At 39.7% G+C, this 26,551-nt stretch overlaps 1 protein-coding gene across 2 annotated transcripts in view; it reads right to left on the reverse strand.

Annotated features, from left to right (window-relative positions):
* casz1 (castor zinc finger 1) overlaps positions 1 to 26,338 on the reverse strand; it is a 163,044-nt gene extending 136,706 nt beyond the window's left edge. The window contains exons 1-2 of one of the 2 annotated variants that reach the window (XM_063880451.1): positions 26,152 to 26,326; positions 24,386 to 24,442 (exon numbers count right to left, since the gene is read on the reverse strand). The gene's annotated coding sequence lies outside the window, so the exon portion shown is untranslated. Of the gene's footprint in view, positions 1 to 24,385; positions 24,443 to 26,151 lie in introns of both variants that reach the window. The other variant, XM_063880450.1, reaches the window with a different exon arrangement.
* Between the last annotated feature and the right edge of the window lie 213 nt (positions 26,339 to 26,551).

Raw genomic sequence — 26,551 nt, forward strand, 5'->3', positions numbered from 1 at the left:
AATATACCGTACAATTTACACACAGCTTTGTCACGCAAAGTGACTTGAGCAAGAAGGCATCTGGGCTCACATAAATGCAATGTGCAGCTGACCCACCTTAGTTTTTATGATTGTCTTTTTATTTAGAGTGCTCGCTGACAGAAAAATAGCCAACTTTAAAGATTCTTATTCGCCGAACGTTAATCACTACTCACGGCAGTATTAAAAATGTTAAATGTGGAGGTTTTTTACAAAAGCAATTGATCTTCATGGCAATTTGCATTCGTTTTCATGGTTTCTACATTGTGTATATTAAAACATCTCTACACAAGATCACAAAATCTTAGACTTTCATTATTCATTCAGGGTGTACCTTTTTTTGGACATGCGGGATTAAAAACTGATAGATAAAATATAATCTAGGAAGGCCTTTTCTTTTCCTATTCTACTCTGATTATTTTGTGCATTTATACCAGATAAGGACATATTGTAACTATTAGATTCACTAAAACTACACCAACTGTACGGCATTAACCCTATTAGGGGATTACCACTCCTCCAATCAAGCATTTCCCCCCTTATTATTATGAATATGATCATTATTATTGTTCATAACAATATTAATATTATTATCATAATGATGATTTATTTTTGGAATGCGTTTTGATGTTTTTGCAACAATGTTAAGTAAAACTCTAATGCTGATAAAGCCCCATTTTTTTAATTGAATTGGGCTGAGCAAAGCATATGACTTAACAGCAGGCAAGTATGATATGAAATAGGTTTTCAGTTTAACAATATGGATATTTTAATACCTTTTTTCCTCAGTGGAAACTGTTCCCAATGGAGATCTAACGTAACTGATATGGATACAAACTGACCACCGCCGCTTATCACTGAGGATAGAAACATTTAACTTCAATTCCACAGAAGGTGTTTATTTGATTCTCCAAAGATAGGTGTTGGGAGGAGTATCACTTTAACGGCATCTACGTAGGTACCTTCCCAGCTACTTTTAAAATGCTATTTTAAACTCGGGTTCTTGACTGTAGTGTACTGAGTGGCATTTTTTGAAATTGTGCACAAAACATCAGGGCTCCACCTTCTTCATATTTCAACGGAACCCATTGCCGATAAAACCTAAGATCACTTTAGCAGGATAAGTTTTGGCTACACTTTAAATAACCTTATCAAATTCAAATGAGAGCAGTATTTTGAATTGGTGTATAAATGGGTCCAGATGAACTTCCTTCCTCAATAGATTTGAAAGGCTTTAAACATCCAAGTACAATAAGTGTTCTCAAACGCCTGGATAAACCAGATATATAGGCCGGAATCATTACAATGTTTATATTTACTGCTGTAAATGAACTTGGGCAAACTCACCCGTCATCTCCTTACAGCACTGAATTATAATAACTCATCGACATGTTTGTTTGCCTTGGGGAGATATATTTTTGGGCTGAAAGCATTGGGTATGATTAGCAGTGGTAAAGCATACAGAAACAGTTTAGAAATTCCATCAAGCACACCCAATCTGTTGATTGGTTGCTTGAATTGGTGTGACTGTTGAGTCCTACCAATTTAAAGAGATTGTGCGAGTCTGGAGTGTGTACCAAGTGTGGACATGTTGATTATGTATGCTAGGAGTGGTTCAGTCTTTTATTGGAAAATTTACACCCGTGCCGTGATTTATATAAATCAGTAGTGCCCACAAAGCAGTAAAACTCTAATTGTTTCTTCCATTTTGAAAGTCTAGCGTCCATTAAGGATGCAGTGAGTAATAAAAAGGACTTTTAATCAATCCTTTCTTGTTGATGAGTTGATGTGTGAATGGGCTATCCTACCTGACAGTGCTACCATATGTTGATTTCTTTTTCTAATAGCTAACAAAAGATAGAGGGAGCTTATTTATTGTAGGTGACTGCATTTACTATACAACTTAATCAAAAAGAAAGAGGGTAATTAATCCAAATAGTTTCTGGTCTTTTGATCTGTTTTATGTGTGAATAAACACTTGCTAAATTAACACATTTCCTCTTTTTACTTTCTTATCATTCACGGAGATTTACAGTATTTAAGGATCTGATGTTTGATATGATCCAAACCCTAACAAAAGAGCCCAAAAAACGTTATCCCTTTTATTCTTTCAGTACTCACATTACATATTGATATTAAAAAGGGGTTTAAAGCAGGTGCATGCAAGGTACTGCCTTTTGCCCACACTGCAGTCTCTGTAGTGACCCTTTCATTGTCAGATTAGACTGGCCAAGCCCTCCTCGACCGGCTGGCATGGCCACAGTAAATCCTGAAGACTGCTCATGCTAGGGACCTCGGGTAATTAATAAAATCCCCATTACATGCCTTGTGCCCGTTGTTTGCTATTTCAACACCCCATTTGTGCCACGATTACAGTCATTATCAGTCACCGCCATTAATTCTCTACCCGATGCCAGAACTGCATACTAATAAATTGGGCTCTAAATTTTTTTTTACCTTTCAAGGAGTTGGTATTGGAGCTGGGCCAGGAAGTGCCACTCCAGATTAGGAGTCATCTGGTGACTCGGAAAGAGCCGTTTCAATAGAAGGCTGCTGCATCTTTGGAGATAGTTCAAATTTTCCCTTTGATTATTTTCCTTTCCCCTCCAAAATGAATCTTTATTAAGCTTAAATCCTGAATAAAATGAAATTAGCAGACTGCTAAATATTGCTTTCTTTTCTGACTCTATTCCCTTGTGCCGGAATGCAAATTATAATGCTTATTTATGTAAATGAGGTGTCGTCTTTAATTAGTTTAGCTTGAGGGCATTAAAATACATGTATTCTCTCCCCAAAAATGATTTGTTTTGTTGCTCTGTTCAGTTTAAGTTCAAAATGAATGATTATGCCGACTAAAAAGGTTTATTAATTCTCTAGTTTGCTTTTTTTTCTACCTCTTTTGGAGAATTATCTTCTCCACCCACTTCCTGGGAAGAGTGTATTCTCTGTGAAATCGAAAAGCCTCTTTAGGCAGTACTCAGAGCGCTACTCTGACAAGCACTTGTAAAGGTCCCAGGTTGAAACCACATGGTAAAAATGCACTTCCACTTATCAAATCTGAAAGCTGTGCTCTTCAGTGATTCTCTCTATATGCATGTGTTTGGCCGCATGACTATTTGTATGATGACTATATTATGGAACAGAATTGACGTTTGCTTAACTATTATACCACTGCATTCATAGATGTATTATAATGTGAAATTTAACCATTGTGCTCAAATAATGGGTGGGTTCTTTTTCCATTTTGTTCATATATCAAAGACGCTTTAGACATAATCTCTTCTAGAGAGCGAGAGCTGCGTTATTAATCAAATGTTAATATTGATGTAAATTCTGATAGCCTGTCAGCTCAAAACTGAAGTGAGCATGACTGTGTAGACGTTTCAGCTGATTTGGGTCCTGTTTTAATATTTGTTTAAAAGGATTTGCGGTGTAACAATCAATCTCCCGCTATCCCCCGTTTTTATGCATTTACTGTTGATTTACAGTCCATTGTTGAGTGGCTACTGAAAAGAAAACTGCTTTATGTCATTGTAGAAGGTGTTGGGTCAACTTGTGTTAGAAGCAGCGACTGACTGTGTCCCGCAGTATTTCAAACCACTTCAGGCTGAAAGTGACCAACTGCAGCCCCGGTTCTTGTTCAATATCAGATCAGTATTTAGCATCCCTTCAACTGCTCAGATGAGCTGAAGTGGCAAGTTAAGATGCCCCCTCCCCACCCTCCAAGGATGATTTATGGAAAGGAAGCTAAAACCATTATAGCATTTTTATTATTATTGTTCTTTCAAGGCTAATGCAACAATAGATTTTTACATGATTGATGCCTTATACTAAACATTAGAGGATTACATTAACTTTGCATAGAACAGCTAAATGACACAAGATTACTTATTGTTATTTTTCTCCACATGATCATACTGTAAACGTAGTACATATAGTATTGCTTGGCACATATTGATCACAGCATACACACACTACAGTACACCCACATCGGGTACATTGTGTACATTAATGCAAATATCTGACACAGCTTTGTCCGTTTAACCACTGCTTTTTTAATGAAAACTATAAAATCTTGTAGATGTAAATGTGGTGAATGGCAGTGACTCAGAGATTAAACGAAAGCAAGTGACTTTGATAACCTCTCATCTGCCCCCTTCATTCTGCAAATTATTAAAACTGTGGGCTCTTGTTGAAGGGAATATGGCAGCAATATGCTGATACTTCAATCAGCTGGGAGGAAATTCCAAATGTAATAAGGCGGAATCGCTGCTCTCTGTCCTGCAGTTCCTTCCTACCATGAGCTTCAGCTGTCAGAACAAACAGTACGGCCATGACTCCTCTTTCATGGCATCAATGACATAAAAAGTCCTCAGACCACATCAAACCTCTCACATGATTCTTCACACATCAAGCACGTGCACAGGCAAGGTCTCAAGACTGACTTCTTTAAGTTGTCCACTCACTTAATGTTTTTCAGAACATCCATTTAAAACTAAGGAGTAGAAAATAGGTACAATACTTTGAAAGATACTTGAGGAAAAGAGTTTAGGTCAGAACATCCGTAGAACATATGTTATTTAAGCTCCTCTACAAGATTTTGTCTTCTCAGTCCTGTCTCACAATAAGTTTCTCTGGCCTGTTTTTACAACTAACTCTTTAGGGTTTACCTGGTATAAAGTCAGAGGAGATAATGGAACAGAACTGTCTTAGTTTTGAGGGAGAATTGTTTGTTAACATTACCAAAAGATAATGTAAGTTATACCTTTTCATTCAGTATTGAATTAAAGTCATGCAGAGCGAAGACACAGCCTCCATTAAGATGTTGACACACACTTTGGGTGCCTTTTACAGGCATTTGTGCACGTGTGTTTATCATGTCCAGACTATACAGGCAATGATGGGCATCCAGCCAACTGATTCTTCCCCCAAAGTGCTAATTTATGCCACTCTAGTGTGCACAGCTCTATAATTACCTGAAAACGTAAACTGGAAGCTATGCCTGACAAAGACAAGAAACTGTAATAAAACAGAGCTTTTGGTGCTCAGTTGCAGTGGGTCTTATAAGACATATTAATGGGATGTTTAAAGGATATGGCACTTTTCCATTTGTCTTGTGGAAAAATCTTGGGCAGAACACCTGGTGCACTAAGTGCCTGCAGTCTGAACACAGAAGAGCAGCTAGCAGTCACAGCGTTCTTTATAGAGCACTGTCACATCTCAAACATTTTCTATTCACTATTCACTACAGTTGTATACCTGATTTGTAATTTCCTGGTTGTCATTAGGTGGCAACTTAATGAACTACCAAAGTCAGATTGCAAAGCCTTTTACTTTGTAAATTATCTAAAACAAAAGAATAGTTGTCTGTTCAAAAACATACCATTCAAATCCCTGAGCTCTTACTCCAGCGCTGTGTGTTGCAGTAACGTTTAATACAACAAAAATGAGTCTAGAAAAGGACTACCTTCAGCTGAGGCAGGCCTGACATGTCAACACCTTTAAAGATGTTTAAGTAACAAACTGACAAACTAGAATTACTTCACAGTCCTGCCAACATAATTGAAATAAATAATGATGACTTATGATCTAGGAAAAAGGCGAATAATTTGGAAATGTATGTTCATATTTATGTCAGTACTTTACAAACGTAACAGACTTGAGAATTGTACACTGTTATTTCATCTTTGTTTTTCATTCATTTCCTTTGAGAAACTAGTTTCCATGCTTCAAAAAAGGAACACAATGTTATGGTGTTGGTATGGTATTTTTTTTAATGCTGCCCTTCCTGTGAATGCCACAGCAAAAAGAACCTACATTACTTGAGAGCTCATACCGTGAGTACTGCATTGTCTTGTAGGTGCGGGAGCATTTCTCCAAAAACACTGAGATTTTTCTTCGTTTTTGGTGACTCAAATGCCAAGGACATTCTTTTGTATGTTCTGTGTCTTCCAAGCATACAGTATGCATGGAATGCTCATTCTGAGACATGCCTCAAAAATGACTCCACTTTACATGCTAAGCAGAAAAATAGCCCAACTTAATAAAGCTTGCATGGGCAAAACTGTTAGCAAATCTCAACTGGGTCAAATAGAAGTATAGCATATTGAATAATATTATTCTAACTTTGACTATCCCTAAGGACAATCACATTTCTTTCAATGTGTCACAACTCACGAAAGAAAGGTGTTCCTGGAAAAAACTGGCACTGCAACGTGTCCTATACGAAAACAGTCACTTGTATGTGGTAAGACAATGTGTTTAAGAACACAAAACAGGACAAACATGTTAAACTGTTATTGATGGTAGACAAGACTTATTATTCTTCTAAAAAATGTTCACGCCTAAAGTCAGTTGAGTTCAGTCCTTTGACAGTAAAGTCAGAACCAATTCCAAGATTATGTATAGGCTGAATGGGGATAAGTTGTATGTCCGATCCAAAAAAATAGTCTAGTGTTAGAAAATAGCAAGAGTATTCTTTTTTGTTTTGTTTTCATGAACATTTCGTTTTGCCCCATGTGTCAGAATTTAAAATGCGGTTTATTTCATTCTTCCTGGTCAACAGGAGCCTTAGAATGAGGAACACACGCTAAATTCTAGGAGACAGAAGCTGTTTATAGGAGGCCATGAAGAGCATTGCGTATGCGAATTTTAAATAAATCATTAAGGATACCCAGAAGAAAAGTCACTAATCCAAGTGGCTTCATTAAAACTAGCACCAACAAATCTGAACCTTAATATTTCAATATACAGTGCCAACAATATCTTCAAAAGTATACAAATTCTTTATACTTGCAATAACTACATCAGATAGAAACCTTAGGCCTTCAGTAAACACATCATTCCTTGAAAATATGACTGTTTGCAATATACTATACATAGAAGCAGAGAGCACCAACCAGGATCATGCTGCAAGATTGTCTTTCATTTCTTTAAAAATAGTCATTACAAGGGGGAGTGTCTGAAATTGTGAATTATTCCTTCAACATGAAACAAGATTTAACAAAAGGGGAAATGTCTAAGCCTTCCTGCAGTCTGCAGTGTCTTCCTTATCATTTTACACAACTATAAAATGGGAAAGGTAGTCGGAGTGAAATAGCTTTTATTGTTTAACTTAGTCTAAGTCTCACAGAAGCCACAAGAATTTGAGAGAAAACAAAATGCCTGTCAGGGCGAGCATACAAGAGGCAAAAGGGGAATCTGGCATGGCCCAAGCAAAGTCATAAAAATATTTTCCCTTTTATTTAATGTTGTCCATAATTCATTGCCAGGAAAAGCTAATCAATAGCACCTTAATGAAAACTTGAGCCATATTTTATTTTGCCGCAGAGAAGTCCCGGATCAGCATTTGTTGCCTTGTTATGCGCTGGTTTTCACCCTTGGGCTGTTTGACAGATGTGCATCACATTTGCAGATACCTTAAATATTTGCTCTCTTCAACCGCATTTGCCTTCTCAAAACACCACAGAGAAGGAGGGAAATTTCTGATGATGACAGCAATGAAGATTCAAAAAAGAATCACGATCCAAAACTGTTTCATATATTAACGGTGTCCTAGCCGTAACCTCGGCTGAATATGGCAACATACATCGCCAAATCAAAGCTGTACATAAATATTGACGAACACATTTTTGATGCTCTCCACAAGTGTCATAAATACACTGCACTCCCATCAGACTCTAGGTTTATATTAATGTCAGATTGAGATGAGCATGTTTAAAGACACACTAGTCCGGTACATTGCATCTCTTTCAATGGAATGAATTAACTAAACATAGGCATTAGAAGTCTCAGCAGTTACATGCCTGCTGCAAAATATATACAAACCATTGTACTTTAACTGTTAATAATGAAGTCATTCGGAAAAATCCAATAATTGCCATAAAATGTGGAAAACTACGCGGGAGGAAATGGTGTTACCAATTGCACAAAGATACCACCACCATATAGATGGACCAGTCTGTTTGGCTAATGAATACAAGTCCTATTAGATTATAATTCAATCATTTATTTTGAAGCATATCCACAAAATAATTCCTTCTCAGCTGATTTAAATTTAAAATCTAGATAAAAAATACCACCTACAGTATGTCAGTGAAAGCAGGTTCCAACATTGTCTCCTGACTCTTCTTAGAGGGTCTTCCCTCTTGATAATATTTGGATCATAAATTGTGCCTTCACATTAACTGACAAACCAAACATAGCCTCTGTAGTAACAGAATCCCAGTGCAGTTTGATTGGCTGGTTTATTTGTTTGTCTGTAAAATGACAGAAATAACAATATTCATGAAACTTGGCGGAAGTGCGTAGCATGGGCCAAGAAACAACACATAAAAAAGGAGTGTATCCAAATCATGGGGTGGATACACAAATGATGTTTCACGTTTGTCTACATTGCGTGACAGGGCATTTCTGCTGAAGTCGAGGTGTAGTTTAAACGCTCTGGCCAACATATATCTTCCTTTTAATAGTAGGAAGAACATCTTACCAAAAGGTCTGATAAACTAAAATGCATAATACCAAGGTTTACGCTGCGTTAGAATACTGCATCATTTGGTAACAATACCCTGTTTGACAACATACTGTGATACACGAGAATAACACATAACGTAGTACATAATGTATACGTATGCTTCCGATTTCACTTATCCGTCACATAAAATCAAACTGGCATTTAAGCAAGAAGGTGTGAAAAAAGAGTGTTAACAGACTGACTGGTGAGATGCAATGCTAATTATTTCCAGTGATCCTTGTCAACATACAGTATGCTCTGCCTCCAGTCAACTATCTATGAACTCAGACTACAATTACAAGGGAAAAGGTCATTTTTCATGCTCTGAGAGGCATCCTAATGAACTGGTTGCCACCTATTTAACACTACTCTCCAGTCCACTAAAACAGACTTTCCATATCCACTGACAGCACGCTTCAGTTCGCCTGTGAACAGGATGAGATGTTTTTGTTGTTGCCATTTGTGTCAGGGGCAATGACTGCAAACCTTGAGGAAACTTGCCTAATGCTCGCATTCGGAGTAAACAGTTATTCATCAAAAAAATAATAATGTTTCAAAGGTCAGGCCATAAAAAACAATATCTGCCCTCTTTCCATTGTCTAGCGCATTAGTTACTGTTAATGCCATGCAGAGCATTTTGATAGCAAGGGGCTTGGTGGAAAAAACTGCATCCACTTGTGAGAACTTGAAAGCATGGACTGGTTTATGACTTCAAATGAAGATCAAAACAGCCCACTATCATTGTGAAAAGGACCATCATTTTGACGATAAACTAACATCAGACCCACATTTTTCTCCACATGGAGTTATATTGTACAGAGCTGTCCAGTGGTTGCACATTGTTTGCCTGTATTTGCTTTGTCAGCCGGAGGTGAGAGGGTGGATACCTGCCAAGTGTAAGGCTCTGGGCCAACACCATGACAGCTGACAACTCGGGCAGGCCATGTGTGGAGCGCTGCACTTCTAACAGCCAAGATCCCAGATCAAGTAAATCCTAATCAGGGAGTTAGTGTGCCTCTAATGTGAAAATTCATATTTCTACTCTGAGCGTTTCATGTTCAAAAGAGAGCACATGTCATTTGGCATGCCTTCATAAAGCACTAGGGCTCCCATCAGTCACTGATTATTGCAATGAGGAATTAAAATCCCTAAACACAAAGGAACCAGCACCACATTGCTTTGGCTGTCAGCATTAACTAGTGAAAGTGACCTCAACCTATACATGCTGAAGGAGGATAAATCATATTCAATTAGTCGGATAGAAATATTCTATCAGACATGCATTCATTGTCGATTAATAAAGATACAGATGAGCACGGTGCCTTTTATCAAACCCCGACCCAGTCCTTACATTCTCGGTATAAATCTGCTGATATACCGTCAACATTGTTGAATACCTGAGGTAACTGACATTGATAACTGCGCTGTATTTCTCTGATTAGCTACAGAGGAGCTGCAGAGGGGCTGTCTAGTTTGTCTGAAGAAGACCGGCTGAGGGAGGCGGTGCTGAACTGTTAGTCTTCTCCCCCTTATGGCACGCTGTGTTTACGCCGATCCCTCAGGCCATTTGTTTGCAGCACTTCCTTGCCCCACAGCACCATGCATAATGCAGGGATGAAAATGTTAACAGTGGCAAATAAAATCGGCAAGGTGCCCCCACAAATCAGGGCAGTTTAGGAGCACATTTAATCATCCATGCATTGGGGACAACGCATAGCAATTAATTGTGGCATTTCAAAGAAGATCAGGACCCCATTTTTGCAGGGCCCTTCAAGCTTCTTATTCAGTTGGCCCATCAACTGCAGACCCATGGCAGAGGCCCCCGTGCATCTCTTTAAAACATCTCCACATTTCGGCCCAATTATGTTTATTATCTCTTTGCTCTCAGTAGATGAGAAGAAAACTAATGTAGAGGGTTGCATAGAATTGCATCAACAAAGCCAAGCCAGCAAGATTAATAACAAAAACAGGCATTGTTTGAAGAGGGTCTCCCATGTATACACACAAGAAGTAATCCAGCTTCGGTCTTGCATTTCTCCAGTATGCTCCAAGACAAACAAGTTACAGCACCATATGGTGGTGTCAGGAAAATAAATAATTTAGAGAAATGCATGTGCGGTGCGCAGATGAGCAACTGCAGAAATCTCAACACAGGCATCCCCATACTTAACCCCTCTAATAAGAACCCTCAGCAGGAGGGCCACAAAGACACGGCCATAATATCAGTCCTTAACTGGATTGAGAACTACTTTGGAATTTCAAAGACTGGGACTGGCAACTGTCTCTGGACGTAAGGACAGCATTTTGTGTAGATACAATCGGCAGTGCCTTTCAGCACTTCCTGAACACGAGACAGCCTAATCTAATGAACCAGGGGCGGGGGGGCAGAATCTGCTCAGGCTTTTAGTAGAGTGCCACGATCCTCCTCTCACATCTGACTGCAGTCAAAAATCCACTTGTTATTTTTATTTCCACTGTATTTTCCCTGAGGTGTACTCCGCGTGGCTTGAGTCATCATTGTTCAAGTCTTTAGAGTTAGAAAAAAACACACACACACACGCACACACAAGCTGGTGGCAAGGTTATAGCCAGTGAGACAAGGGGGCACTCGTATTCTGCCAACCCCAGGGAAAACTCACAGAGGGCTCCGGAGAGGGGAACAGAGATGTGCCGTGTTGCTGACATAGCAGCCGTCACGTCACACTAACCAGTAAGAGTGATGTGCACGGACAGCTATGAGAATTGTAGAATACTGAAGTGGCTTCTAACCAAAACGGAGTGGGGTTTCTGGATTACATGACTACCTTTTGTATACCTAAAACAAGGGGATCAAGGAGCAAGAACTATTTTCAAATCGAACAAACATAACCACTGATCAGGACGTGTAGAAAGCCACTCCATAGCATAAGACCCACAATGTTGCAGTACAATTAAAGCATCAAAAGTTATATTTAGTGGGTCATATTTTATGCACCTTAGGCCCAGTTGAGTTTTCTTGTGCCTGCTGTGTATCTCGGGCGCATTGAAGAAGATAAGCAGCTTCTAACACATGTAAGGTAACAGGTGCCAGCCAGGTCTGCATAGAATGTGTGAATTACACAGACGAGTGACAAAATAAAGCAAATAATGAACACCCATGCTATGAAAGCGTTACTTGAGCAGAAGCATATATGCACAAGGCTTTTTGATAGCCGTTCATCCCTATGTCTATGAGAGTACGTAACGGCACTGTCAGCATTTCTATATACGAGATTGTTTTCATATATTTTTGAGTCTTGTAATTGTGCAAAGTGATGAATTTTTCCTTCTTTCTTTCATTTATGTCTTTGTGGGTGCTGGCCAACATCATTTACTCTCTTAAGAGTTAATAAAGAACATGGAGTTGAACTCGATCTTAATTGAAGTGCAATAAATTAAGAAACCACTCTAAGTCACAAAATTATAGGGTAGTCAGGAAAAAAAGTTGACTTCTGAATTTAAAAGCTGGAATGTGGCTGATGAAGGAATCTGCGTATTGCCGGTGTAAAACATAAATCCTCTTGGCGACGTTCGTGTTACTCTGGATGACCCCGATCTTGTGCTCAATTCCCAGCCCTGACCGACGGAAAGGTGCACCACAAACCACAAGACTGTGTCACATCTCAAACTATTTTTAGATGGTTCTGTTTCTTTTTGTAGGTTGACTTTGTAATTAAAGAGATTTGAGACTAGCGTTATCAGAGAAAAGTATTGACACACCAGACAGGATTGTTCTGACTCGCATCAAACCAACACCGTCATTGGCGTGGACAGTAATACAGCCGAGCAGAACTCTGGATGATACTGAAGGATGACAAGCTCTCTGCTGATCAGTGTCACAGGGCGTTACATTGCCACAGATAATCCGCCATGCAGAGACAGATGGTAATGGTTTTGGCAAAACAATTGAGATTTAAATAGATATTAGAATATTTTACCTTTCAAAATGTAGTCTTTTAAATGTGTAAAAAAATAAGAAACAAATCAAATAGGTAAAAGCTGACTAAAACACTTTTATCTCAGATATTTATAAACACACTTGTGTTATGACCAGTGATATCACAAAATGTAAAACTGCAAATGGGTACTAGAAGCTTTAAAACTTGTGTTATTTAATATATATCAATGCCTTTCAAGGACCATAGGTACAACAATATCTGACGCCTACATTTTCATGACTTGTGAAACTGCAGGCTTTCGTCATGCTGCTTCCCTCCTTTATGTGCACACATCAGGACCAAGCAAGCCAACGGAATACGCAAAACAAAAAAAAAGATGGCCTGAGCTGCTACACATCCATGTATGATAAATCACTGCCACTTTTATAGCCTCTAATAAGTTGATGCAAAGCCATTTTTCTTCCTGCCCATCGTTCAAACATTTAAGGCATATTTACAAGGAACTTGTTAAAATATTTAATAATATTTAGTGGCAATTTCGGAGCAGCCTGTCACGGCTGAATTTATTGCCTTTAAGTGTTTAAAAAGGCGATGACATGAATAACAAACTGTCAAAATTTGCTAATTTGCATAGACAGGCCATAACTCCTGATACCTTGCATTAAAAAAAGAGGTTTTTAACAAAACGAGTCATAAAAGAAACATTCAAAGTGAGTGATGGCAAAGACTCTTCCACAAAGTAGCACCGCAGAGACAGCTTCCCCCTACTACAGATGCTTCCGAGATCAAGTCAGCCAATAAAAGGACATATATCCTGCTGCTCTGACTTATTTATCCTGTGTGGATGAGCTCAAGATGGAACATCTCCTATAGGCAAGCTTAATTAATTGTGATAAAAGGGCTAATTCAGAGGCTGCACAAGAAAAGTGAGCCAAACAATAATATTCCCTACAAATCATCTTCCTGTCAAATATTTCTTCCATAACTTTATAATTCAAAGTCCTTCGAACGTGAGGCTTTTGTTAAGGAACTTCGTGGAGCCAGACAACCTCCCACGCATCTCTACCATTCTGGTCGCACTCCTGACTAAAATCAGCAGATGAATTTGCAGCTGGGCGATGTTAAACTGTCCTGTCCTCTGTTTGACTCGACAAGATGGTGGCCGTGTTTGATGCAGCTCCTTGCAGCAGATCCAATGGGCTCCATGATAACACTGAGTGACCTGGTCCTGCCCTGGCTGTCCTAGTCAGAAAAGGGCCCCGGTTGACACTGATTGCGAGGCTATGAGTAGTCTCTCCCCTGTGCCCTCTCAGTGCAACTCTAATTAATAGCCAATTCATCTTCTCTGATCTGAGCCAGCACATGGAGTAATATATCGTTAGTTTGGCAAGCGAGCTATTAAAGTGTAATAACCAAGTACCAGCACTCGATTTGGAAGAGTAGCACATACTTAACCATGAAGTGGAAACAATTAATTTATTGGAGAATCTCCTGTAACCAATCATTTACTAACACTCACACTGTGATGCAAAAGCCATCTCCTGTTGTGTGTGGCACAAGTCAATGACATATTTTGGGCTCCGCGCCTGAAACCTCTTGCACTATGACCAGTTATGTAAGTCCCTTTTAAGCACCACTGTCACACTTTCTGCCCCCATAAAAGAACATTCAAATGGCCATGTGCAAGGTCGGAAGTTCATTACCAAAAGGACCCTGCTCATTAATAGGTTACCTTAAACATTTACTAAGTATTTCTTCAAGGTGAAGTACATTTTACTCTTAATGCTCTAACACACTGATTTACCTTTACCTTTGAGAAGGAGCCATGATACGTATTGTTTTATAAGAAAGAGCCCGTTTCATAAATCCTTATCTATTTATGATTTACTTGTATGTTTTATTTATGTTTCAGCACAATAACTTGGTATGAATTAATGTAAATATGTTTTTGAACTGTGGCCAGCCTCTCTAACATGAATATGAGTGCTAAATATCTGCAACACAAAGGTGGGGATATCTCTACTAATTCAAATGTAATTCAAAGTTGTAAAGACAAGTAATTAAAATACATGTGTGGTTTCTAGTGACTTGGATAACTTACATTGTCAAATCAAAATTAATCTTCAAAACCATGCAGTAATACTAGTGTTTCCCCTAACAATGGCTCTGAGTTTCAGCAGTTTGGAAGAATTTAGCATACTGTATCCTTGCCCTGTTATTTAGTATGTGGCTTATTTTTTAATGACTATAAATTTACATTTTATGAACCCAGTAGAAGAAGTGAAATGGAGAGCTCTATTTGTTTAGAGCATGTGGCCAGGCTTACACACTGCATAAGACGACTGAACATGGCAGGTTAGGGACCTTGGCGAAGTGTTCATATACTGTAGTGATTTAAAACAAGGTCAGTCTTGCATAAGGAAAGCCAGTACACACTCACAATAACAGATAATACACTGAGACATCTAATCATGGTTCAACAGCATAGCCACATCATCAACAGCACTGCCTGCTAACAAGGAAACTATCAAAAGTGAAAAATAATATATTCTACACACTGTGATTCACTCCACCAAATACAACTCATTTTATTTGTCTTATCTCAGACAATTAAGGTACACAGTTACTTAGAAAAACAACCCACTGTGTCTGCTTCCTCAATCACGCACCTTAGAACAATACGGCTTTCCTTCAAACTTTAATGAATCGCCGGAAAGAAATGAAAAAACATAAGACTCACTCTTGTGCTTTTGGCCTTCGTCTGAAGCAAAACCTTTAAAACCCATTATTCTTTTTGCAAGAACTAATGACGTTTTTTGTCTCTTCAGCTTAACACACTAATTGACAGTTTTTTTGGAGGATAGCCCAGATGGAAAAATAAGTACCCCCTTAAAGACCCAACTCCCTTGCTCATTCCCCTAGCTTTAAGTCCCTTATTAATTAAACTTTCACCAAGTCAGGAATTTTTATTAAAAAGATAAAGTGTACTGTACCGTAAAACAGAACTAGCCTATTGTCTCTGAAGCTAAATTTTTATTTCTATAAATAAAAGAGACTTTTAATGCCATAATTTGCAGCAGGGGGACTGGGAGCACAGAATCCACACAGTACAGTAATTAGAAGGAGATTTTCATCCCAACTACACTAAAATTGGTCAGCTTTAACCAATACTCTTTGCTCCGACTGAATAAATACGCTAAGACTGTTCATTCACGCATCATAGGTTATTATTTACTGTATGGCAAACAGAGGCAGCAGCATCATGCTCAGGAGAGACTGAAGTGTAAATAAGTGTTTTGTCAGAGCTGTGTGTCTAGGCATACATCTCAGACATCCTGCCACACTGTTCTCCAGACAGGAAATAAAGCTACAGTCAAATATTGACTGCAGTTTTATGATCAGTCATCCACTTGATCAATCAAATCCCTCTTGTGTCATTAAATTGCAACAATATTTGTCAATCAACATCATAAGGCAGGGATGCGTTAATCCAATTAGGATGCCTCCTCCTATTTTATTTTAGGAAACAAATCTAACTCATGCTTATTATCAAAAAGCAGCATGTTTATAAAATTGCTGACTTTGAGATAAGATTGATTCGTGTAAATGTACCAAAGGAATTAGTTTTTTTACACAAATCCAATGCAGCAGAAGTATAACAGAAATTGAAGCTAAAATAAAGCAATGCTCAGACAAAATTCACTGACTAGTCTAACTTTTTATCTAAGTTCAATAGTTATTCTGAAACTGAAACTATTTAAAGGGATTCATGACAATGTTCCGGCATTAATAAACACAACATGATCAGTAAAACTTTCTTTAAGGGTAATCTTATTAAATCAGGAAATCTAAATATGTGTATTTACCACTTTTGCTGGCCTAAGGTGCTGATGCATTCTTTAATAATGAGCATCTAATAGAGTGAGGCACTACTTTGGTGCTTCACAGTTCTCTGGAAGCTTTTCACCACAAATCTAAAGTGAAAACAGAGAGACAGCCTTAGGGGATCATTGTGAAAGATCTCACGGGGCTCTCTCTAGATGTGGATATCTGTAGTAAACAGTAGCAGTTTTGGGCATGGGCGAAGTGGGCAGCCGCCCGGGGCGGCATTTCATGGGGGGCGGCACGAGCGGGCACTTAAAAAAAAAAAAAGTCATCTGGGCCGCGAAGCTCGGAGGGGATCTCGCCCGGGGTGTAATTCCATGTAGAACCGCCACTGCCCAAATGGAACGGACAAGGGGGGGAACAGGGGTTCCACTGTATAGAGTAATGCAGGGCTGGCCCTGGGCATAGGCAGTATAGGCGAATGCTAAGGGCGCATCCATCCATGGGGGGTGCCGTAAATAGGGGGGGAAGAAAAAAAAAACTCATGTTTTTATTTTTTTCAACTATTAACGATGTCTGAAAAGTCTGGCTAAAGCTAAAGCTAAAATCTGGACTAGGGCAGCACATTGGTTAGGGCCGGGCCTGGTAGTAAACGTGGAGGAGGTCAACATTACATCTACTGGAGTGCAACCTGTAGTGTGCGGGTCAAAGCCATTGCTACTGTACGTCGGTCTAATATGATGCTGCTGAGATGGAGGCGACACTTCAAACAGAGGACAAATACATGCAGCGTTAAGGTGCATTAAGTTGCCAGAAAAGTAATGCATCATCCAAGGAGGATCATTATGCCACTACCACAGTTACTGCTGTACAGCCAGCAAATCACGGCCAATTAAGAACCCTTTAAACGTACAAGTCAAGCATCACTTGTTGTGCTGTCCATAATGGGGTTTATGGATATGAAACAGTTGTGATGGCTGTATTGGTCTTGTGATTAATGTTAAACTTTAGAAGAAATGTGACCCGAGAAAGAACGGTGATGAAAACTAAACACGAGAGAGATGATAAAGGACGCTTTAGAAGCTTCATGTTTGATCTAATTCTATCATTTCATGAGAATCACACTTTCTACTTACTCTGGGAGACAAACAATTCAGGCCTGTTTACCACATTTTTGATGTCAGTTTTCTGTTTTCTGCTAACGAGATGTCACTAATATGTACTGGAATGCTGCGTGAATAAACAATTCGATGGGCAATGAAAAACTTAATGATGTATACCAAATGTGGGGGGACAGCTTCTAAGCGCAGAATTGTGTAGACAAACATAGCTGTTGACAACACTTTCCACACAGTTTGCCATTTCTGTCAGGCTGAAAATCTCAAATTAAGAGCCAAATGTTTCCTAGGTACCATAACTGTTAACAAATCATGTCTTATTAGCATTTTCACTTAATTGGTTAAATTGTGAGGACAGATAACAGGAAAAAAAGGCTACTCAACAAGAGGGAAATCATAATTAAGAGAAAATCTGAATTTCCTGCATGCATACATTTGGAGAAAAAACCGTACCTGATTTCCTTTCTAAAAAAATATCAAACATTGCATGCTGCAAATTTACATAAACGCAGCTTCATCTATGTGAATGTGGTTGTATTGTTCCCCTTTGCACATACAGTAGCAGCTTATTCAAGCTTAATTCGTGCCACTGTGTCTTCCTGTGAGCAGACCCCAGTCATCTTTAAACGGCTCCATTTAAAATGCAATTTGATTATCTGCCAAATTGCTACCAAGTCTCTCCCTCTGCAGCCTGGGGATAGGGGGTAAAAATTTTAATTAGCATTTGTGCATAAAAGAGAGGTCTTTGTTGCATTTTGAACATGGCATCCCAGAATGACCAGCACTTTCAAAGAGTCATCACCCAAACGATTTCAAACTAATAGATCCAAAGGGAGGGGAGCGGCCCTGGCACGGAGGACTGAGGGAATCACAGAGGTCTTCAGTGGCACTGAAAAAACCCACAGGATATAGCATGTTTAAATAATCCAAAACTTTTCTTTAATCATTGTTTAGAAAATTGGCTGAGACCTTCAGCAGGAGACAGCTGCTCTGCCCCATAGCCATTTAATGAGATTCACGGAGGGTTTCCCTTAAAATATTTACGCTGTCCCATGACACCACAATATTGTCCTAGAATGGGGAGACAAGAGCCAAGGAGGTGTGTTGAAGTTCTCCTAATCAATTTGCTAATTACTGAAGCGGCTATAGGAGAGGAGAGCGGAGTCCCTTCTGGCAAGCTGTATTCTAATAAACGCTGAAAAATTTATTTACTCCCTTAGCCAAGAGGAATTCTGAAGTGGGATTACAGCAAAGAGCTGATTAAGACAGAGCTGCGCTGTGGCTGAGGTCGCAGTCAAAGGAGCAAGGAGAGGTCTCGAAACATAAAAGGATCTCACAGGAGCTGCACCTTTGCATCTGCTCAGGGAACGGAGATGGCAGACAGACTCTTACGGACTTGGCACAAAAAGACCTGACTGCTATAGCTACATATCAACAAAATATTAATGAGACTTCTGGATCTTGCATATTAAAACAGGTTATTGTGGGAGTGATGTTTGCAGTATACAAACTGAATAACTTATTCTGAAACAAAAGAAATGCAGGTACATAATGTATGTATAAATACTAAGATAAGGCAAGACAATCACTTTGATACTGAATATCATAGGAGCTATAGGCTGAAATCCGACATGGAGCAGAGGCCAGGAGGCCCAGACACTATGCCAGACGTTATGGTTGTGTGTTTGAAGCCACCCTTGTGCCCCCTAGCACATGCTGACCCTCCCTCCCAACCTCTGAGGCTGAGGGCGACCCTGGACCTGTCATAGAAACAGCATACATCTTCTTCAGGGTTGGGGGCAAAATCTGCTCCACCTCTTCAATCCCACAATATATCTATAAGCCCACTTCCCTCTCCCAGGCCTGTAGCCAATAGCATGTTGCCTGGATCAAGACAGTTCAAAAGGTCTGCATAAACTGAGAGCTCAAAGGGCATTAACATAAAGCTAATCACAAGCCGCAGAAGAACAGGGAAGCATGGAAAAAGTTAAATCCCTCGGGTCTTCAAGTGACCAATATGATTTGCCACTAGAAAAAGATGATTCTCAGGTTTTAAAATATTATGCATCATCATCAAGGGAATTCCTTTTCATTTCTTATGAAGCAACTCACTCTTATACAATTTTTTGTGTTTGGTTCTGAGACGATTTGGGGGCCAAACAACTGTAAGCTCTTTGTATTTGTCACAGTTGCCATTTGTGAACAAAATACCATCTGTGTGCAACCGTAAGGAGGGATTCCAGCTGGAAGAAGTATCTTTACCAAGACAGTGGGGTTATATGTTGACACAACAAAGTGTTTGTTGGTAAAAGTTCCACCAAATCAAACAACCTTATTGATTTTCGCATTGGCAATAATCCGACACATAGAATAAAAAAATGTCATTCAAACCAAGTGTAGAAACACATTAAGTGATTCAAAAACCCAGATTTTTACTTTATTTTGCGCTATACTATTGGCGCAATTTGCAAACACCTCTAATCAGATGATAACAATGACACCTCCTTTGTGTTCTTGCCCTGATGCTAAGCACCATCACAGAAAAAAAAGACAACAAAAACATGGATGTATTAGTATTTACAGTTTATTTCCATGTCACTGTGTATTTCTGCAGTTAGCTTGTCCTTCACCACCTCAGTCGCTCCGGCAGTCCCTGCAGTGTAACCGAGCGCATGGATCTCAGCACAATCCCACCGAGAATTGAGGCAAAAACAAAAACACAAAAAAACCTGTTGCTGTGACATTTTGTTCCCTCTCACCTAAACGCATGCCAGTCACAATGGACCGGTATGTAGGGGAACTGTGTTCGGATCTCCATGGTGATGGCTCTCTGCCTCCCAAGGCTCCCCGGAGGGGGTTGGAGGGTTAGTGGTGGGGGGGAGGGGGCAGTAAGTGAGCAGGTTGCCAGCCAAAATGCAGTCGGATAAGGAGAATGATGAAGCGGTAGTGTTCCTAAAAACCTCTTCCACGTGAAACATTACAGCCCAGTCAAGAGTTCAGTCCACTACCAGTGCGGCAAGTCGACATACAGAACAGAACAACTGACGCGCAGCAATCAGAGGCTGACATGTTTTACTCCTTAACCTTTAAAAGGGCAAAAAATAGAACAAAATAGTGCAGGTTCCTGAGCAAAGGTCTAAGAACATCTGTCTCTGGGTAAATCATCCTTAGATGACAGAAAGGCACCGAGATGGCATTACACTGAGCAAGACAAAAGGGCAGCCCCACTTTACACCATCAGCTCCAATTTCATTTGCTTATTTGTCCTCTTCGTAGACAATTAAGCCAACATATTCCCAAGAGGGTCCCATAGAGTCATCTTCACCAGTCAAATACACGGGCAATATATCACTGGAGACTAGGCCTGAAATGGGATTTCATTCCAAAATGCAATTTGGACGGTGGCCCCAGAAACTGAAAACTGCGCATAATATCTGGAAAACTAAAATATCCTCGGCTTCCTGGTAACTTGCCAAAGAGGCTTCAGGACAACTTTTACACAAGGGATCATTTGTCAGCCCTACAGAGACTGAAGATAAACATGGCATGTACTGTGTGCTAACATTATCTTATTGTCACGGTTTTTAATTGCACATAAATTCTTGTCCCAAAGTTGTATATTGTTTTGTGTGGGAGGAAAAACTTGATTTTTTAAAGCTATCATTATTTATTTTTTAAAGTAACACAGAATTGTCATTGGGAAACTCTTTCATACGATACAAGAGTGCGTGCTCTCAAACACTTTTCTCTAGGGGGGGGGGTTCTGTTTGTCAGACAAAGATCTTATCGAGAGCATTTAATATTGCAATTCACTGGAATGTTTTAAGTTTGGCACAGTGCGCTGGAGTAGGAGCCAGAAAAAAAAAGGTCTCTGTTTATTGAATAGTGAATCAATTTTGAAATCGCAAATCAAATGTAAAACCAAGAATTTGAATTTTAATCAAACCATGACATTCCCAAAGATTCCCACCCCTAATTAATATTACTTGTAAAAGAGTTCACGGGGAGTTAAACAGAGAAGTTAATTAAACTGGGGGAAATATTTTGTTTTTAACCACCAAATGTTCAACTTAATTCTCTTTTCAAATGAATTACATATCAAACGCATATATGAGATATACACAAACATTTAGGTATGCTTTTAAACATAATTGTCCTACTATGGCCGTTTGGGGTCGGTGGTTCTATAGTATGACATAACAGACAAAATGATAGATAACGTTTGCAGTTTAAAACATTAAAACTCAAGTATAAATTTAAACTTCATAGACTGTAATATGAACATACATTTTTTTTTTTTATTAAACTAGTTCCTGAAAAGACAATGAAAAAAGCTACTCACTGTACTAATCACTGGAAGTATCCAAATCTCTGTGGATCAACATTTATGCGTCAGATATGTCTCACATATGATCAGGAATACTAAAATGTTAGGAACACGGGGGGGGACAACACTGGACTGGAAGCTTAGTATAGTATGTCAAAAAAATACCGCACTGGACTCCCATTAAAACAACATGGTTGAACAACCACTACAAGTGGCTGGCAATTTGTCAAATAAGTTAATTGGTCAACAGTTCATCCAATTCATCTTAATGCTTGTTTTTGGACCACACCCAAAGAACAGTGAATTAGGCATGCAGTGCAGCCAACAGTTACTTTGAGTACGAGACTGAATCCCCGCTGGTGACTGGTGCCAAAGTCAAAACGGTCCTATCTGGACTGTTAATCAAGCTATGCTCTCCACACGTGTCAATTCTTGTTCATTTCTTCTTCTGGATTGTTACAGCCCTCACTTGTGGCCAAAGGCGGCTGTTTTTAGTCTGAAGCAGAACTGTTTACTCACTGAATGCCAGGTGGTGCCGGCACTGAAACGCTACAGGCTGGGGTAAAGGGCCTAACCTTTACACAGTGTCTGAATGTCCTCACTTTCTCCTTGAACATCTATCCTTAACTGTGCTCTTCTGGTCCCCTCCCTGTCCCAAAGTGGCCAGCTGGGAACGGTGCGCATGTTCTGACGTCCCTACTAACCTTGGCCAGTGTGAGGATTACCGTGCATTTACGCTCAACGTTCCTTCTTTCCTTAAGACTTATTAAGAATGATAATGAGCTCGGAAAGGGGCAGCATGTCCCTTTCTCAGCTCTGTGAAAGCTCTTCTCCGTCTTTCTCGCTGTTCACTAGTCGTATTCCTCTCTCCTGTTCACCCTTTTCTGCAGTCTCTCTCTCTCTCTCCCCCAGCCCATGCCTCTCTGTTTCTACATCGTATTGAAAGGACCCAGGACAAATTACCAAAAAGGCCATTTTCATCTATGAACTGCAGGATTTAATCGATACTTATTTCATGCCTTCAAAATCAACCCTATATTACTGTTGTCTGTGTGATTTGTTTATTTTGCTCTGGAATATTCCTCCAGTCGAAGGGGGGAAATGCAAGGGATGCAATTCACCTTGAACCTCCATTATATTGGATTTCTCTACTGGCTGATCAAGCATGCAAAAAGGACATTTCCTTAGCAGTAAAATAAAAACAATAATGATGATTAAAAAAAACATGTGTGCCATTTGTGCTGGTATAACAGTGCGTGTTGAAGGCACTATATTCCTACAAGGCAAAACACTATGGTTGTGGTAGGGTGGATTTGTGTACAAAATCATTACACCGAGGGCAATTGATAAAGCTTATGTGCTAGGAAACAAAAGTAATGGTTCCTGGAGCCTGTCAAATGACGCCTGAGAATACTGACGCTTATTTGACATCAAAGACCTGAGGTCCACAGCCAAGGTCAAACAAAGAGGAATACACATGGGTTTAATTCTACACACCCCTTGACAGATGCAGATGGGTACTTATGAGACATGAGGCATTTCACTGACTGATAGGGCTGCAGGAAATAAGAATGTTGCAGGCATCGCACACTGATTAACCAATGAGATTCTCAAATCGTCAAATGAACTAGGAGTATAGCACTACAGGCAACCATTCAAGTGCCATTTCAGAGAGACAGACAGACACACACACACACACACACAGAGCGAGAGAGAGAGAGAGAGAGAGAGAGAGAGACAGACACACACAGAGACAGAGACAGAGACAGAGACAGAGAGACAGAGAGACAGATCAAAAGGCCTAGAGGACCAAATCCATACAACCCTGATCCAAGCAAACAATACAAAACGCAATTAAGACAACACAAAAAATGGACAATAACCATCACTGCTTTCTCAGCTCGGATATACTGAGCACTACTTTTACCTATAGTGGCGACAAAAAAATTATGAAAGAAAGAGGGCAGAGGGAGAGCAAAAGAGAGGTAGAGAAAGAAGGGCATTATGTTTGACAGATGGATATTGCACTGTCTCATCAATGCCGAAGAGAGATGAGAACCTGTACCACCGGTCTGACAGTGAAGGCTGGCTGGTGTCCAGCTAGAGATGGACCTTCGGACAGCAGACACATGCCGTCACATTCCAGAGATACACTGAGGGAGCACACAGGATGAAGAGCTGGAAACTGCTTCAACTGATCACTTAACAGCTCTCTTTGTGCAGACTGTATGAAAGTGTAGGTACAATATCCCTGCAATGCAAGGAGTTGAACTATAGTACCCTGTAGTGTCACCTGCTGTTGGTTATTATTTTCGTGACCTCACAGAAAAAGAGTCACCACTAAAGTAAATTTATCGTTAGTCTGGCTAATGCTTGCTATTCAGATCACACAAAATGCAAGCCGATTTCATGTCTAAACATGTGTTTTTAAGCTCCCCTGTTTAAGTGTCAAGTGTGTGCTTGCTTTGCATGCATGAATACATCTGCAACAGTTAGGCTGCACAGCTGCTGCATTATGAGGGTATTATGGAAAATACCTCAAAAGCACACACTGTGCACATAAAGCACCTTTTTACATTATACATATAATCTTCAAATGATTTCTGGTAAAGAATCAAAGCACAAAAATGAACATGAAAACAGTAAAAAAAAATGTTTTCATGTTTACCTTTTGTTGTACTAGCAGTGGCATTTTTAATATAGAAGATGGCTTTCCATGAATGATCTGTTTAACCAAAGACAGGAGGGAGAGAGAGAGAGAGAGAGAGAGAGAGAGAGAGAGAGAGAGAGAGAGAGAGAGAGAGAGAGAGAGAGAGAGAGAGAGAGAGAGAGAGAGAGAGAGAGAGAGAGAGAGAGAGAGAGAGAGAGAGAGAGAGAGAGGGAGAGAGAGGGAGAGAGGGAGAGAGAGAGAGAAAAAAGGATAATTAATTACTTTTGTGAGCTATTGCACGGGAGAGACAATAAACCTGCCTGGTCGCCATGGATATGACATATTTGCTCTGAAAACAACACAATAATTAGCAAAGGAGAAAGATCCGGCGAGAATATGAGAACTCCGGGTTTAAAGTGCCAGTGATCTATTCCTGTCCTCATCTTCATCCCTGAATATAATAACAAACACAGTGGCAAGCACACAACACACTCATTTATGAATTCACAGAAGAACTAACAGTGACCCTTTACAAAAGCATGTTAAATTAAATCTCACATCAAAGTGGTGCTTTGTAGAGATCACAACTAACCAAACACCCAGGATACAGAGTGTTTTTAAACAGATTGTTTGCTCTACACTAGGTGGAAGTCCCAAATCCTGCCTTACAGCCTCTGCATGCACTGCAGAAAAATCTTATTTACAATAGCAAATAAGGTTTGCGTGCCAGTCTGTGGTGTCAGAGGTGTATAACTGACAAAAGTAAGCACAACATTATGAGCAAATGATCAGGTTTTTCCTCAAATGATTTAATAATTTTATGGTGGGATTTATTTATAATATGTATGCACAATAGCCTGTTAAATTCAACAAACAATAGGGAAACATTTTTGATAAAGCCATGCATTTACAGGTTACACTTTCGTTTACCATCTGGGAGTGCAGCCCCTAACTACAAAGTACACATGCAAGATAAAGAAAAATGCTTTCATTTACAATCTTCAACGACAGAACTTCCGCATTTCAGGCTTTTGAATATTGATTACATTTATAGTAGTTCCTCTATTTACGGTAAATGATACTGTATGAAGGTTACTACCTGTTAAGAGGGGAACCAAAGGAGTTTCACTAAGTTTTTCTACACAAAAACCGGCACTTTCGGCGCTTGTGTCGCCATCAAAAGTCGCTCATTTGTTTCGCTTTTGGAGAAGTGTCAACGGATCGAAATAACCTACTCGTTAGATGAATAAATAATAAAATACCACATGTCACTGTTGTTTTCACGCTGATTATTTTATGCTTTACATTTTGGGGATGGGGGTATTTAAGCACGCCTTGACTGAAAGTACCAACTTAGTAAAAGTTATTCGTCTCAACTTTACAATATGAATCGCGTTTGCTCGCCCACAATTTTATCCGGTCTTTAACGGCTGTAAAATAGACCGTTGTGTGAATTACCAAAGTGTTTAGGAAAGGCTGGTCCTCTCAACGGCATTTTCAAAGGTACGGTGTGCTCAGTAACAGATGAGTCGCTCCATGCCGGCTACTGTCGGCGCTGCTGCCGCTGCTGCGGCTGCACCGAGGCTGAGAGTCACACCGTGTTTACCGACAAGTCTCTTCCCTTTGGCGTCATTTCTTAACACTTTTAAACTGCTTTACAGAGCTCATTTTCAGCGCCACTGCAGCAGCGAGGTACACTTTTCATGTCGCTCTCTGTAGATAATGATGTTTGGAAATAAAAAAGGAGCATGTACAGTAGTTGAGAGGAAAAGGAAAACTCTTACCTGAGGTACTTCGCTGTCTTCCAACTAAAGGGACGTGTTTGGTTACGGTGGGTAGCGTGAGGGCTTTCATTAATAAAGTTGCCACATTTTTATCAGTTTTTCGGGTTTTATTGTAGCATTTTCTAATTTCTTACAGGTCGAGTCGCCCGGAAGATCTGCCCTGGAGACCGGCTCCAAGTGGGAAGAGGAGTCGTTAATTGAATTTCTCGGTTAGCAGGTGTCGCTTGGAAAACCTGGACTGGAATGCAGTGGTGTTTTCTGTCTAATTTGACAGCTTGTCAAAATATTAAACTATATTACTAGCTTTCGTTTCAAATCGGTTTTAAATGATTAAAGCTAAGCCAAGACAGTTATGTATATATATCATCACCGTCTAACAAATATATAGCCAGGGTAAGGA

The sequence above is a fragment of the Eleginops maclovinus genome, chromosome 1 (assembly GCF_036324505.1).
Source record: "Eleginops maclovinus isolate JMC-PN-2008 ecotype Puerto Natales chromosome 1, JC_Emac_rtc_rv5, whole genome shotgun sequence".
Taxonomy (NCBI): domain Eukaryota; kingdom Metazoa; phylum Chordata; class Actinopteri; order Perciformes; family Eleginopidae; genus Eleginops; species Eleginops maclovinus.